The sequence below is a fragment of the Myotis davidii genome, unplaced genomic scaffold (assembly GCF_000327345.1).
Source record: "Myotis davidii unplaced genomic scaffold, ASM32734v1 scaffold246, whole genome shotgun sequence".
Classification (NCBI taxonomy): Eukaryota; Metazoa; Chordata; class Mammalia; order Chiroptera; family Vespertilionidae; genus Myotis; species Myotis davidii.
This window is the reverse complement of record NW_006296542.1, coordinates 536,443-552,387: the sequence shown is the minus strand read 5'-3', so window position 1 is coordinate 552,387 and position 15,945 is coordinate 536,443. Positions and strand designations below refer to the sequence as shown.

At 55.6% G+C, this 15,945-nt stretch overlaps 1 protein-coding gene across 2 annotated transcripts in view; it reads left to right on the top strand.

Moving 5' to 3' along the window:
• The first annotated feature begins 5,006 nt into the window (after nucleotides 1–5,006).
• The window catches only part of SOX13 (SRY-box 13), a 44,727-nt gene continuing 33,788 nt past the window's right edge, over nucleotides 5,007–15,945 (top strand). The window contains exon 1 of one of the 2 annotated variants that reach the window (XM_015569288.1): nucleotides 5,007–5,106. The gene's annotated coding sequence lies outside the window, so the exon portion shown is untranslated. Of the gene's footprint in view, nucleotides 5,107–12,886; nucleotides 13,046–15,945 lie in introns of those variants that run through there. The other variant, XM_015569287.1, reaches the window with a different exon arrangement.

Genomic DNA, 15,945 nt, shown 5'->3' with positions numbered 1-15,945 from the left:
GGCGCCTCGGCGCTGGTGAAGGGTCTGGCGAACGCCGGCAGAAAAGATGGTGCTGCTCTGGGGGGCGTTTCCAGGGACCCTGGCTTCCACCGGCCCCCTTAGGAGGCGGCGCTGCAGACGCCGGGGTTCAGGACACGAGGGACCTAATTCCCCGCCAGCGGGAGCCTGGGCGAGTCCTTTAACTTTCCTAGATTTGCCCTTATGCCAGATGGGCAGCGTTATGCACACAGCCTTGAGATGGGTATCCAATAATTAGTTAAAGAATAGTGGTTTGAAAGGAAAATTAAAAGAGAATAGTGGTTTGCAAGGCAGGAACTGCAGGAGGGCCGGCACCCCTCGGACTGTACCACTGACAGCCAGGATAGCTTAGTGGTTGAGAGCCAAGGCCCTGGAGTAGAGCCTAGGTGTTGCCACTGGCAACAGGATCTTGAGCAATCTGACCTGACTACTCTGTGCCTCACTTTGCTTGTCTGTAAAATGGGTTTAATGGGAACAGGACCTACTCCATAGGGTTGTCTTGAGGATTAAAAGCCTTGATAAAGCCAACAGTGCCTGGCACGTAGTAAGTGCTGGGGAACTATTAGCTGTTCTTGACGTTATTACTAACCCGACCTTGTACAGAGCCCAGAGAGCGCTTCTGGATTGTGCTTATTTAATCAATTATAATAATTGTCCACTTCTGAAAGGAAGAAACCTCACACTTGCCACCCTTTCCTGTTTTCAGCTGGTAAAAACCTCCCTTACTCCTTTTCCAGTTCGATCTTGTTCAGTCTTTTATCTTTTCTTTCTTGCCCCCCTTCCTCCCTCCCTCTCTTCCTTCACAATTTTTATGAAAGGTACTTCGTTCCCTCCTTTAAAAAAAAAATCCGTCTTGGCCCAACTGCTGTGTTCTCAGTGGAAATCAGGCCCCAGGAAGGAAGTGCCTCCACAGGGTGCCCCCTGAGTACAGGGCCTGGGCTGCTGGCTCATGGATTGGATGTGCATTTGTGTCTCTGGGGTTGGGTGACTTTCCAGAGAGAGGAGCCCAGGTGTGTAGGGCCCCGGGGAAGAGGCAGGTGGGCCGGGCCGGGCCGGGCCTGGGGAAGGCAGCGTCTGTGTTGCCTGTTGCCGCGTCTCACTTGGGAGCCTGGAACATCCCAGCGGCCCGGGTGGAATGGGTATGGGATTTTGGGTACAGGATGGGCCACAGTTTCACCTCCCACTCTCCACTTGCATAGGGAGTATTTTCTAGGAATTTGGGTTTGTCACAGCTCCTGGGATTCTGGACTCTGAGCTGGGGACGAGGGGAGAGCAGGCAGCTGCGGGCCACCCACGCTGTCTCACACAATGGGCTTTCTCTCCTTCCTCTGACCCTCCGACTCCCACCCCAGGCAGAGGGAGGATGGCCAGGTGATCGGTGATTGGTGCTTGGAGGTCCTGCAAGTGGGCGTCCAGTGAGGAGAACCAGCCAATGCAGTCATCCCCATTCACTCCTTTAACAGAGATTTGTTGAACACCCACACGGGCCAGCGGGGCTCCGGGGGTGAAGTTGGGTGGTGTGCCCACCTTCAGGGAGACTTCTTTCTAGTGGGAGGCGACAGGCAATGATTTGAAATACGTAACCAAGACAATATCAGGTCCTACGTGATGTGAAAGAAACACAGCAGGGCGATAGGATAGAGAACGTATGTGTGGGGGGTGCGCAGGGGTGGCCCTACTTGGGGAAGCCAGTGAGAGCCGCCCTGGGGAGAGGACAGCTCAGTGAGGCCTAAAGGATGAGAAGGAGCCAGTGGCACAAAAAGGAAGGAAGCCAATGAGAAATTGTTGAGGCCAGAACTGGGTTTGCAAGAGCAGTGTGGCCGGAGGGGGGCTGGAGGAACCAGAGGGGTGCGGAGCCCGGTCACTGGGACCTGGTAGGACGGACTGGTGAGGAACCTGGGTTTATGGCCAGGGCGATGGAGGCCATTGGAGAGGGGAGTGACAGGGTCTGATTTATGGTTTTAAAAGGTTGGTTGGTACACAAGAAATGGTCATCAGAGTTGCCCCAGGGGAGGGAAGCAGTGGCTGAGGGATGGGTGGAGGAAAGACGGTGTTCTCGCCAGAGACGCTTTTGTCCTTTCTGACTGTAGGACCGTGTGCATGTATCAACTGTATTGCCTCTCGCCCAAACCCAAACCAAAAAGCGTCGTTAAAAAAAGCTTAGTTTATACACTGGAAACTATATAATAAAAAGGGTAAAAAAACGGCATAAAGCTATAATATAGTACCGATTTCGTGAAGGTAATGGGATGTATACACACGTGCAGGATGCACGCAGAAAGAAACTAGAAGGCTGCCTTTTTACAGCGGTTAATTCTAGATCCTGGACATGTGGTGGTTTTTACTTCCTTTTGTATCTTCTGTCGATTTTTCCAATCTTCTACCGTGGTCCCGGACTGCTTTTATAGGTGGGAAAAAATGTTAAAAAGATTGCTTCAGCTGCTGAGGGGGTAGCTTGAAGCGGAGCAAGGACAGAGCAGAGGCCTGCGAGGAGACTGATTCGGAATTGAAAGGATGCCTTGGATTAGGGGGCCCGCGGGACATTGTTCTGGAGGTAGAGCCAACAGGTCTCACTAAACGCCATTGCCCAGAATGACGTTCTGCTGCTGCCTGGAGCTTTTGTAATCAGGAGTGTGGGAATCAGTGATGTGAGGGACCATTCCCAGTGCTGCCTTGGCTTTGGAAATGAGGGGGATGACGAGGGGCCCCTCCTGAATATTTTGCTACTTTATTAGCAGGTTCAGGGCAGTATGATGTGTAAAGGGCTGTGGGGTACATGCAGTACATAACATCTCTGAGCCTCGGTTTTCCAATCTGTGAAATGGGACAATAACAATGAGAATTCCTATCACTTAGAACGTCTGGTCAGTATCTGCAGCAGGGGGTCCATGAATGGTATGGGTCTGGAGTTTGCTGTTGCCAGGCAAGTGTTTGCTTGGGCTACACTTGATTCTGCAAAGGTTTTCTCCGCTCAGGGGGTGCTGTGAGATTGGCCCTTTTTGGGGTGCTCCCTGAGTAGGTCACTAGGAAGCGGAAGCTGAAGCCTCTGGAAAAAGTGGAATTGAAATGCAGCTGTGCCCGTGCGCCCCTCCCCCAGCCACATTCAGGGGCAAAGCTGAGTGTTTGCAAAGGGCTCTGTGCTGGGAAGGCCTGGCCAGGCCCACAGCAAATCGTGCTTTGAATGAGAATTATTTCTGTGCTTGGTGTTTGCTTAAGAGGGCTCACTCCTGCCGGAACTTTTGCTGGTCCCCTTCTGGAAGTGGATGTGTTAGCCAGGTAGGCTGTCACATACCTATTGCCAGGTGGGGAACCTGGGCCCATGAAGATCACTTTAAGGGCTCCTGCCATCTCCCTGTTCCCAAACAGGAAGACATGCCCTGGATGGGAGTCTTTGCCTGGGCGGCCCCATTGTGGAAATTTAAAAATTTTATTAATTGATTTTAGAGAGAGAGAGGAAGGGGGGGAGGTAGAGGAAGAGAGCGAGAGGAACATCGATTGGTTGTTCCACTCATTCATTGGTCGATTCTTGTATGTGCCCTGACAGGAATTGAACCTGCAACCTTGGTGTATCAGGACGACACTCTAACCACCTGAGCTACCCGGCCAGGGCTGGGGCAACCCCATTTTGAGTGCCTCTTCTTTGGTCCTTCTCCCACCTCCTTGGAAAGACTTGATTGAGGGGGTTTGTTATAGGCAGCTCAGTAGGGCCACCATCAACCTCCTCTAGTTTCTGTGGTCATGCTCTGACAGATAGCAGTTTCTTTAAAAATCCAAATGCTTTCTCTGAGCAGCTGTGATGCGGTAGTTCCCTCCTGAGGGTGGGGCGGAGAGGGGAGGAGTGAGTGCTGGTCGGCCTGAGTGCCACGGACCCGGCCCAGAAACCCAAGGGACCATCTGTGCGCCAGCCTCCTGGTGATGAGGCCCGTGCGGCTCCCCCAGGAAAAGGTTTCATCCCCCTGCGTGGTCCACAGCTCGGAACCCCACAGTTACCATCTGCTCAGCTGCCCCTGACACACCTCTGGTTGGTGACCTGCCGTAGTTGGGAGCCTGGGCCCTCTTGCTCTCCTAGGTGCTGTGAGGGAGGATTTTGGGTGAACCCAGAGAAGGGACAGCACAGTGGTTAGACCTCCCAGAGGCTGTGAGGTGAGGAGGATGTGGCCGGGGCTTCCCCTGCCTCCTCCCATGGTCATCTGTGGGCAAACCCAAGGCCTGGACGCAGCCCAGGATGTGCTGTGTGCACTTGGGGACAAGCTAGGAGGACAGGGGCTGAGAATTGTACCCAGAGGTTGAAGGTTCCAGTCAGAAATGGGGGGCAGGGAGGTAGGGGGAGAGGCGTGTATGGGATAGAACAGGAGGCAGGAAGAAGTGGGGACAGTCTCTCCAGCGGCCCCCGTTTTCCTAAATAGCATCACTGCCCAGGTGCTTTTGTCACCGGAAAGCCTGAGCCGGCCATGAACTAGGAATCCGGTTCCCTTGCCCTTGACACACCACAGCATTCCGACTCCCCTCCGTAAAGAAGTGGCCTTAGCATTTAAATGGCCTTGGCATAAAGCCCCATTAACAGCCTGGGGGGGTTGTGGCCCGGTTTGGGGGGAGGGGCTTAGAGTTAACGCCCACCTTGTCCCCCCTGTGTCTTCTGGGGAGATGTGCACGGTTGGGTGCACCTCAGTATTTAAACTCGAGGAGAGGAGACTGGGAGGGGGCCACAGCCTGGGCAGGAACCCTTGGCCTCCTTCCCCTGGTGGTTTAGCTCCGTGATCCCTGCCAGGCCCCGAGCTCCCTGGGGGATCCGCCCCAGAGGAGGCCAGACTGGGCTCCTCCCCCGGCTCCCCCCGCCCTAACTCCCCCAGCCCCGCCCCTGCTTGACTCAGAATGGAATGTGCAGCCTGTGGAACTGGATGGGGTGAAAACTGGTTCCCTGAAGGCCTGATCCGGCCCCCTCCTGCCCCTCCACAAGGGGGTGGGGGACCCTGGGGCTAGGTCCAGTTCTTTGGCAGGGCTAGAGGTGCCCCTGGGTGTCCCAGACCCTGTGCTGAGCTGGGGCAGAAGTAGATGCCACGGAGGCCCAGATTCGGCCATTTGAAGGGGGTAGGTGGCCTAAGATGAGGGTGGGTGGCCAGGGTGAAACAGGCAAAGCCGACCTCCTCCCCCAACTCCGGAGCTGGCTGGCCTGCCCTGGTCCCACAGCCTTTGGTGACTTCTCTTTTAAAAACTGTGGCTCATACTTAGGTTCTTATTTCTATAGTTTCCAAATGTCCAACAATGTTGTACTTTTGTAATCAGGGTGGAAGGAATTTGAAATATATCTAGAACGGACAGTGAGACAGAAAAAGCAGTCGTCAGTGTACTCCCTGGAAGACCCAAAGGAGCCGCGGCTCGACCAGCGCCAGAATCTTCTGCAGAAAGGGGGTGCCTGGCAGGAGAGGTGACGGTGGAATAGGAGAGGAAGCCTGTAAGCCTGGACTGATCCCTTTAGGGGGGACGGTTGGGTGGGCCCCAGGCTGGGCTCAGCTGGGGTGGGCGGCCCAGGTACCCAGGCCCTCGAGGCTCCTGCGCTGGCCCTGGCACCTGGGTGGAGCTAGGAGATGGAGAGAACCCTTGGCTGCAGCTCACCTCACATGACTCCAAAGAATTAACTCTTGCCCGGCCCGGCCTGGCTGCAGCGGCCGGTCGGTTGAGTGTTGTCCTGGGCACCATAAGGTTGCCCTTTTGATTCCGGGTCCGGATACATGCCTGGGTTGGGGTGCGATCCCCAGTTGGGACACGTACAGAGGGCGCAATTGATGATTCTCACCTCCCTCCAGCCTCCCCCTCCGCGCCCCCCTCTCTCCATGTCCTCCTGTGAGGATTAAATAAAAACGAACTCTTGTCTGGCCACACAGGCAGGTCCTGTGCCCGCTGTCCTCAGAGTGCAGAGTGAGGGAAGTTTTGTTTCAGGGTGTGGGGTGCGACGCTCTCTTAACCTTGCCCCTCACCGCCCTGTTGAGAGCCTGAAGCCATTCACTCAGCCCTGTGAGCTTTGGTTCTGGGCCTGTCCCTGGAGAGGTGCGCTGGGTGGGGAAGGAAGGGGAAATAAAAGCTTAGTGGGAGGGGCTGGAAGGAAGCCCGTGTGCAGGTACAACCAGACCCTCAGAGGCAGGTGGGGTGAGGGGAGTCGGAATGAATAGGGAGCTGTTGAAAGAAGAAGGGAGGGGCCCCTCCAGCCCGGCCATTTCTATGGCTTGCCTGCCCGGCTTGCTTTTTCTTGGCTGGTGGAGAGGGTGTGCGTGCATGTGTGTGTATAGGCAGCAGGTGGGGGCTCAGTCAGCCCCCTCTGGCGCCTGGGGGACAGGCAGTGTCTCTGAGGGCCCCAGGGAGACAGTGGGGACCTGAGACCAAGCAGGAAAGGGGAGAGTGGGCAGAGAAAGAGAGCCAGGCAGCCGTGGGTCCTTGCTGCGGAGAGCCAGAAGGCGGGCCCTCCTTGCTCTGGGCTCCGCACAATTGGGGTTTCCACCCCAGTCTCTCTGGAGAGCAGCAGGCCGTGGGCAGTCACCCTCCTTCCCTCCTGTCTCTGAGCTCAGCTTCCTCCTGTCCTGTGAGCATGGAACCAGGGCCACCCTCACACCAGGAGTGGGTGGTGTGGGAGTCTGGCCAGAGAGAGAGGAGTGAGGAAAAGAGTTAGTGGTGGGGGCTGTGGGCTCTGCTGGCTGGGGCTGGTGGGGCAGGGAGGGGGGGCCTCTCCTCTTGGTTCCAGGGTTCGGGAGATGGGCTCAGCCTTCACTCACCCGGACCCCGCCAGGAAACAGGGTCAGAGGACAGAGGAAGGAATTGGGTCCCAGCGGGCCCCGGGCAGAGGCATGTAGCAGGAGAGTGTGCTCTTTGGTGTCGGAGGAAGTGAAGGGATGAACTTGACTGCTGTCTGCCAGAGCATGAGTCCAGGTGCGTGAGGCCCTTTGCGCTGTGCCAGGCCCAGTCGGCACAGCTGTTCTCCATGGCCGAGCTGGAACTGGCTCAGAGCACCGGGGCCAGTGCTCTCATGGTTGCTCTAATGCAGTTAATGGTTGTTTCTTGTTGTCGTTGATCTTTAATTTGTAGTGAATGTTATTTTTAATTATAGTTAGCACACAATAGTATATTAGTGTCTGGTGTACAAGGTAGTGAACCAACATTTATATGCCCTACAGAGTGGTCCCCCACGAAGTCTAGGAACCATCCGTCATTATACATACTTATCATGCTATTGACTCTATTCCTTCTGCATTGCATCCCGTGACTTATATTATAACTGGAAGTTTGTACTTCTTAATCCTCTTCCCCTTTTCTACCCAACCGCCCTCCCTCTGGCAACCATCAGTTTGTTCTCTGTATCTGTGAGTTTCTGTTTCGTTTGTTTACTCATTTATTTTGCTTTTTAGAGTCTACATATGGGGTGGGCAAGAGTAGGTTTACAGTTGTGAGTATGTGAAGCACAGAGTTTATTCTTGTGTTATTTATTAATTGTATTATTTTCCAGACAAACAACTGTAAACCTACTTTTGCCCGCTCCATATAAGTGAAAAGATAAGGTATTTGTCTTTCTTTTCTTTTTTTGTGTGCAATTTTTAAAAAAAAATATATATTTTATTGATTTTTTGCAGAGAGGAAGGGAGAGAGATAGACAGTTAGAAACATTGATGAGAGAGAAACATCAATCAGCTGCCTCCTGCACATCTCCTACTGGGGATTGTGCCTGCAACCCAGGTACATGCCCTTGACCGGAATCGAACCCAGGACCCTTCAGTCCGCAGGCCGACGCTCTATCCACTGAGCCAAACCGGTTTTGGTGCAAATTGTATTTATTTAATTTAAATGTGTATATATGTATATTATTAATTTCAGAGAGGAAGGGAGAGGGAGAGAGATAGAAACATCAATGATCAGAGAGAATCATTGATTGGCTGCCTCCTGTATGACCCGCTCTGGGGATCAAGACTGCAACCCAGGTATGTGCCCCGACTGGGAATTGAACTGTGACCTCCTGGTTCATAGGTCACGCTCCACCACTGAGTCAAACCGGCTGGGTAGGTATTTGTCTTTCTGTCTGACTTATCTCACTTAGTATAATGCCCTCTAGGTCCATTCATGTGTAGCAAATGGTGAAATTTCATTCTCTTTTATTGCTGAGTAATAGTCCATTGTGTTTGTGCCATATCTTTGTCCATTCATCTATTGATGGGCACCCAGGTTGCTTCCGCAGTTAGGCTACAGTAAAAAATGCTGCAATAATGAACATAAGTGTGCACATGTCTTTGTAAGTTAGCGTTTTGGTTTTTGGGGGCTAAATACCCAGAAGTGAAATTGCTGGGTCATACTGTAGCTCTATTTTTAATTTTTTGAGGAACTTCCATATTGTTTTCCATAGTGGCTACGCTCATTTACATTCCCGCCGGCAGTATGTGGGGGTTCTTGTCTCCACATCCTCAATAACACTCGTTACTTGTTGTCTGTTTGGTGATAGCTGTCTGACAGGTGTGAGGTTGGGACCTATGGTTTTCATAATGTAAATCCCCTTCTTTTCCACCGCCTGGACTGAGAGCCGTTCTCCCCAACGTGCCACCCGCAACCGGGAGGTGATTCTTGGCTGTTGATGGACGCAGAGCTGGGGAACCAGAATTGACGGGAGGGCTTCTGTGCAAGCGTGGGTGCGAGTGTGTTGGGCGGGCTAGAGAGAGGGTCTAGAGTTGGACTGTCCCACCTTCCTGTGGAGTTGGATACAGTGGGGCCTTGACTTACAAGTTTAATTCGTTCCGTGACGGAGCTCGTAACTCAAATTACTCGTATGTCAAATCAAAAAGTGAACGAGTGAGACTTTTTTTTTCTCGAAAAACTCGTTAGTCGGGACACTCGTAAGTCAAGGCCCCACTGTAGTTGGCCACAGGTACAAAGGGCCCTGTGATTCCTCCGTCAAGGCTGGTGGGGTTTGGGATGGGGCGGGAAAGACTGAGGGCAGGCCCTTTAGCTGGTCTCCAACCCAAGGGTCTTCTCTGTCTCCTTCCTTCTCCCGCTCCTGTCATGTAATCTCACCCACCCCTTGCCCTTCAGGACCCTTGACTTCGCTGATTGGGGTTTACCAACCTAAATTCATGTCCTGGTGACAAATTAGCAGGTACCTCTTGAGCACATGAGCCTTTTAACCAGCCACGGGCCTTATTAGGCCAAGGGGTGATTGACAGGGCGGGAAGGTGCGGGGTGGAGTGGATGGATGGTGGGGCGTGTGGGGGCCTGCTCCGTTCACCCATACACTCAGCATGTGTGTCGGGAGCGCCTGCCTCCAGGCTGTGCCCGCTACACCGGGGCTATGAGACCGGCCTAGCCATTACACAGTTTTGAGGAAGATAAAGAGAAGTAAATAATCGGTGGGCTACTGACTGACAGAAGTGAAGGGAAGGAGGTGCAGGGTAGAGGGATTCCGGGAGCGCCCAAGAGGGGCACCACAGCCAGCTTTGGGCAGTCAGGGAAGGCTCCCTGTAAGAGGAAACATAAAGACCTAGAGAATGAGCAAGAGATAGCTTGGCGAGAACCAGTCAGAAGAGAAGGTTTTAAGGCCAGATCCCCTGGTCATCCTGACTTTGTGGGGGTCGGGGGGGGGTGGGGGTCAGTGTAGAACCTTCAACGACAGGGTGGCTCGGGGCTCCCGGCACCCAGGCCTTGCTCAGCTGTGAGCTGTGTGTGCCAGCACAGGGGGAGCATTATTTTGGGGGGCAGGTGACTGCCTATGGTGCGGTGCTGCGGGTTCAAGTGGGACTTGGGCACAATGTGGTGTGTGGCCCGAGCAGCCCAGGTACTGGAAGCCCAAGCCTCTCCTCGGAAAGGGTGCAGGGGTGGGAGGGTCGGTTGCAGGATTGCCAGGGCCAATTGCGAATTAACCAGGCTGGCGTTAAATGCCTTCGCTGCTTTTCTCCTCCCCTCCCGCTCCTCCCTGCCCTCCCTAAAATCAACAACTGTGTCAACAGCAGGGTGATTGTGCTTGGCCGGCAGCCTCCGGGGCTGCCATGACTGGGCAGGTGCTGGCAGGGGCTGCCAGAGCCCCACCGGGAAGCAGGCTGGGCCTGGCTGCCAGGGCTGCAGGATAAACAAGGCCGCACACAGGCGGCCGGGAGGGAGGCTGCAGGCAGGAGGGAGAACAGGTGTCTCAGGAGCGAGGCAGACACAAAGGACCTCTTGTCTCCTCCCTCTTGGCCCCAGGGAGCAGCCCCTTCCTCCAAGCCCGAGACCAGGGGTCAGGTCAGCCAGGGGCTGCTGGGGGTGAGGGAGGGGCAGGGGCTGACCTCCAGACTCCCCCTGCCCCTTGGTGCTTGTTTTTTCTTGCCCGAGACAAGGTGAAACCAGTGCTGACTGGGTGCAGGAAGGTGGGGTGGTGGCGGAGTCAGCCCCCTTAGCCCCACCCATCACGAGGCCACTGTGCATCCGTCTCCCACCGGAAGGCCTACAGGACTCCTCACCCCCCCGGGGGGAGGGTGCCCAAGGAGGAAAAGGGTGGGAGTTGGGAAGGCACCTGCTGCTTAGGGGAGGAAACATAAAGACCTAGAGAATGAGGAGGAGATAGTTTGGCAGGAGCAATGTGGGTAGTGATGGAAGGCGGGGCGACAAGTAGGGCCACTTGGGCCAAGGGGGGTTCCAGGTGGTTGGGGTGTGGCAACACCTTCCTCCCTCCGTACAAAACTTTACGGAGCACCTGCCATGTATTCGGATTGGGGGAGGCAGGGAAAAATACTACAGTGCCAGCACAGCCTGGCAGATCCTGGAGCCGATTGCCTGTGTGGTCTTTTGTAGGGAACAATCTCCACGTCTTGGTTTTCTCGTCTGTAACATGGGGGAGATAGTAGTTGCTGCCAGTGGGGCTGTTGAGATGGTGAAGTGTGAAGAGATGCCTGGTGTGGTGCCTGGTTTATAGTAAGGACTGCATAAGATTAGGCCGTATTGTCCCTGGCTCAGAGAGCAGCCGGAGCCTGGGAAGTAGAGGGTAAGAAATAATTGCATTCTGGCCAAGTCCTAGAGACCAGGATGTCCGAGGGCCCAACTCTGCTAGGATTATCAGAGAGTGATTTATGAAGGCAGGGAACATTTGAACTGGGCTTTGAGTGAGGTGTAGGAGTTTTCCAGTCAAGAATGTAGGATGGACCTTCTAGGCAGGGGCACCATGTGAGCCAGCCCCCAGAGCACATGTTTATGTCTATACGAGAGGCCCAGTGCACGAAATTTGTGCACAGGTAGGGTCCCTAGCAGCTGCTGGCTGCTGGCTGGGGCCTCCCTTCCCGCAGTTGGCTAGCCGGCCTGGCCCCTTGATCGAACTCCTGGTCAAACTCTCGGTCAAGGGGACAGTTTGCATATTAGGCTTTTATTATATAGGATTATAGATTTGTGAGGACAACAGCCGGAAGGATGGCCGGGGTGAGGCTGAGAAGGGCTTGCAGGGCAGGCGAAGGTCTAGGCTCATCCCCTCTTACTGCCGGGTGAGCTGCCGATGTTGGTCGTCACCAAGTGTCTTTCCTCGGCCTCCCCACTCCAGTGCGTTATGAAAAATTCAGCCTCACTCGCTCTGGAACAGTCTTCACTTTGTAGAGAAGCAGGATTGTTTAGTGAAAACATCTCTGAGTTTTAGGGTCAGAAAGTTCTGGATTGGAAGCTTGTGGATTTTGAATCTGTGTTGGGCCATCTACCTAATTTCTTTGAGCCGCGAGTAATGTGATCTCCCCCGGGGCCGGGTGACTGTGAGTATTAGAGAGAAAGGTGTGCCAAGTCCTGCCGTGCCCGGGTGCACAGCAGACGGGAGCTGTGAGGGTCCCTCTGTGGTCCTGCCCGCATCGGAACCCGTCTCTCTACCCGGGCCTCTGTCTCTCTATCTAATATCGAAACAACTGTGCGTCTCCTTCCTTCCATGGTATCGAACTGGCAATGGACTCTGGGTAGATCAGTCAGCGGGAGGCCCAGGACCAGAGGGGCCTGCTGGCCTGAGGCGGAGGGAGCTGATGCAGGTGGCTGTGGTAGGGATGCCAGTTCAGGTGCTGCTCCCCATGCATTGGGCAGTGGGGCCCCCATCCTGCCTTTGCCACGGGTGAAGCCCTCCAGGGGCCCCCTGACATCTTCCTGTGGCTGAAGTGCTGGTGTTTGCGGGCCGGTGGGCACCGGGAGACCGAGGCCCCGGTCTGCCTCCAGCTGTGTGTCCTCAGGCTTGTCCGTTGGCCTCTCAGAACCTCGCTTTTCCCACCTGCGACTTGGGAAGGCCCAGCGGGACCCACCCGGGATGAAACGAGAATGCTGCGCTGCTGTGGCAGCCGTCAGGCGAGGGTGAGGATAGCCACCCTGGTCATTTCAAGCTCCAGATGTGCAGCCAGACCCTTCGCCGCAGTCCCACATCTGCCCTGGGCCCAGTGCCTCCCTCCCCAGGGCGTACCTCGGGTGCCTCCCAGCACGAGTCAGGAAGGGCCGAGAGGATGTGCCCATTTTGTGGATGAGGAGACTGAGATTTGGAGATGGGAACGCGTCCAGGCGGTGGGGCTGCCTTGTCCCTCGGTGGTTGTGGGTGTGCAGGGGCAGCTGTTCCGCGTGGTGTGTGTGGCCCTGAGCAGAGCCAGTGGACCCACTCTGGGATTGGCCGCAGCGCCCCCGGGCCTCCTGCCACTGGTTTTGAGGACTTGGCGATGGGAAGGGGGCGGGCACTGAAGAATATCTGGAGCCCATTGGGTCTCCTGACATTCCAGGGAGCCCATCCCGAGACCCGATCGGAAGGGTTTTTGCCTGGGCGGGGGCCACCATTGTCTCCCTCATTTGCCACCTTGGCTGTGCCCGGCGTGGGCACATCTCCATTTTCTCTTCCTTCTCCGCACTCAGGTTTCTCAGGCGGCTGTGAGGTGAGGTGAGGCCAAGAAGAGAACGTGGTGCGGAGGGGATGCCGGGAGAGGTGGCGGGACAGTCGTTGGGGTGCTCTGGCCAGCTGGGCAGACAGCTTCCTCGTAGCCCCGAGTGAGAGAGCCGCAGAGAGCAGCAGTGACCTTTGGATTTCCTTAAGGTCCGTGTACATATTTACATGCAATTTGCATATAACCAGTACGCTGAACACAGTTTTATAATCCATCTCCAGGCACATTCAGCTTTGCCTTTTATACTGTTGCTCTTCGTGAAGATGGCTGCTTCTGGCTGTTTGATCTTGTTTCCGCCTTCTCACGCCTGTGCCATTCTCTCCGAGGGCAGGTGACGGGGGACAGAGTCAGCTCAGGGTCACCCGCTGTAGAGTCGCCCTCCCTGGGGGGCGTACCGAGGGCTGGACCAGCCACGGCTCTTCAGCAAGGACATCCAGCCCAGCTGTCCCCACTCCCAGAGGCAACCCTCCTCCGTGAGTGGGGACCAGGGCGCCTTTGCACACAGGGACACTGTGCTTGGCACTTAGCAAGTGCTTCGTAAATGTGAGGATGAGTAAAATGAGAGAAGTCGCCCCTTGGGGCCTGGTTTTTGTGCCCGTGACTGGAGAGGCTGGTGGGGAGAAGGGAGCCCCTGGGGTCCTGGGGTGGTGGAGCCCGTTTCCCGCTCCGACTGTGGCCAAAGGGGCATTGCTTTCTCTTCTGGCCTTGCAGGAAATAGTGTTGGGGGTCAGAGGAGCCGAAAGGAAGGGCCAGGCCCTCTATTATTTTGTTTTCCAGATCGAGAATCTGTTATTAGCACAATTTATGACATCCAGGTCTCCAGCCAAGCACATTCTGTTCCCCAGTGTTGGGGAGACTTAGGGACCACGGCGAGAGGCTGAGCAGGAAAGAAGACAAGTCAACAATTTCGTGATTGACTGTGGTGTCTTGGCTGTGCTAGGGGACAGTTCTAGTTTGGGGCCAGTTTGAGCCCAGGTCTGTGTGGGAGACACCCTTCTGGATGGCATGGCATCCCCACGTGAACCCAAATAGCTGTTGTAAGCTCGCCCTCCCTGCTGCCCTCTCGCCCTCATGCCCCCTGGGCCCCGGGCTCCAGATATTTCCCCGTGAAATGGAGTCAGGGCACGGGCATTCGGAACAGAGTCGCTGTAGAGTTTGATGCGATGGCTGGGCCCGGGAAGACCCCTACAAGGGGAGGAGAGCAGCTGTGCGTGAGAGGACCCCGGAAAGAGGAGGAGGAGTGGGCCAGATGGACACCTCGGTGGAAAGAATGGCGCACAAGCAAAACACCCCCCTCTCTGCAGAAGTGCTGAGCTGGTGGAATTCAGCCCCGCGGCCACGAGATTGGGGCAGCAGATAGAGCTCTGCGGTGCCTGGGCTGTGTGTGCTGTGTGTGCGAGGTGGTATGTGGGGCTCCCGGAAGACAATAGAGAGGGCAGGAGCCGCACCTGTGGCGCCCCCTCCACCAGGCTGGCCTCCGCGCTTCCCCCGTGGAGTCACCAGTCCCCCTTCCTGGAAGCAAGTCCCCTTCCTCCACCCACCCCTCATGTCAGTTGGTCTCGTTCTTCCCTTGTTTCTCCTCATCCTCCTCCCGGCTGTTCGGCTTGCAATAGATGCAGCTACATTAGCCTTTCTTCGGGGAATGGGGGGATTTCTCAGGGTCAGGGTTGGTGGTGGCTGATCCTGCAGTCCAGCAGGTCACGTGGCTGGGAAGGGCAGACTCGCTGGAGGAGAAGAGGCGTCCGTGGGGTTCTGGGAAGAGCCAGGGCAGAGAATGTGTGCATCGGGTGGGGGGCAGAGGGCTGGGGCAGTGAGAGAATGGCCTGGCTGCCAGCCGTGAGGCTTGGACTATTATCTTATTGTTATGCTCACACAGCCTGGGCGGGTACTTGTCCTCTGGTGTTGGCATCCTTCTCCCTGGCCGGCTCTTGCCAGGGGCTCGTGAAAGGATGAACTCGGAGACGCAGTTCAGTAAAGTGTGTGTGGAGCACGTATCCGGGCCCAGCACCAGCCTCGGGGCTCCACTAGCAACCCCAGTCCTGCGGCGACAAGTGGTGGCTCCTCTGTAGCAGGTGCTGAGCGAGTCCTGCTGGGGACCCCCAGGGCCTCGGCTTAGCCTGCAGGTGGGCCGGGACCGCCGAGGTCCGCCTGGACGTGGACCGGGGGAACCAGAGAAAGTTTCCGAACTCCCAGGACCCGGGCCCATTCATTCGGGCTGACACTTCTCGCATTGTTCTAGGACATTTCCCCACAGATTCCTGCTCTTTTTCTTTCCTTTCAGACATCTTTGCTGCCTTCAAATCGTGCCACCCCAGCTGGTAATGGAAACAGCTCTCCCTTCCCTGCCAGGGCGAGGGGGCTCCCAGGTGTGGGCCGTGCTGGCAGCCCTGGGCAGTGGGATGTGCCCTTTCCCCTTCTGCCCTGAGCCCGGCTGCCCTGGGCTTTGGTCCTGGGCCCAAGTGAATGAGTGCGGCTGGCTTTCCTGGGAAATCGAACATGTGCCCTTTCTCTATGAATGGGCAAATTTATATGGTTCAGGATGGAGGAGTAGTAATCCCTGGGTGTCTTTGTAAAAGGCAGTGGTTTGAGGTATTTTGGACAAATGAGTTGGGGGTTGGATAAGCTTACTAAGTCCTCATGGAAATCCTGGGTGAGGCCAGGGGAGGACCAGACCCTGTCCTCAGGGAAGCTGTAATCTGTCCGGGGAGGCGAAATCCTAGGAAACCGAGTTGCATTGTGGGAACAAAGCCTTTCACCCCAGTTGGCCAGGGCTCCGGGACTGATGGTGGCAGCTCCGTCTTCGCAGCCCTGGGTTAGGAGGCTGGGGACAAGCCGGAGTCTCAGACCCAGGTTTGAGTGCTGGTTCTGTTTCTTCGAAGGTGCGTGATTTCTGGCAAATACCAGAACTTTCTTAGAGCCCAGTTTTCTCATTTACCAAGTGGGAAAAGAGTAACACCTGAGAGGGTTTTGAAAAGGATTCGGGGAAGTGCTGTGTCTATCACAGGGGCTGGAGGAGGGGAGGCCGCGGACGGCGGTTCGGGGGGGGTGT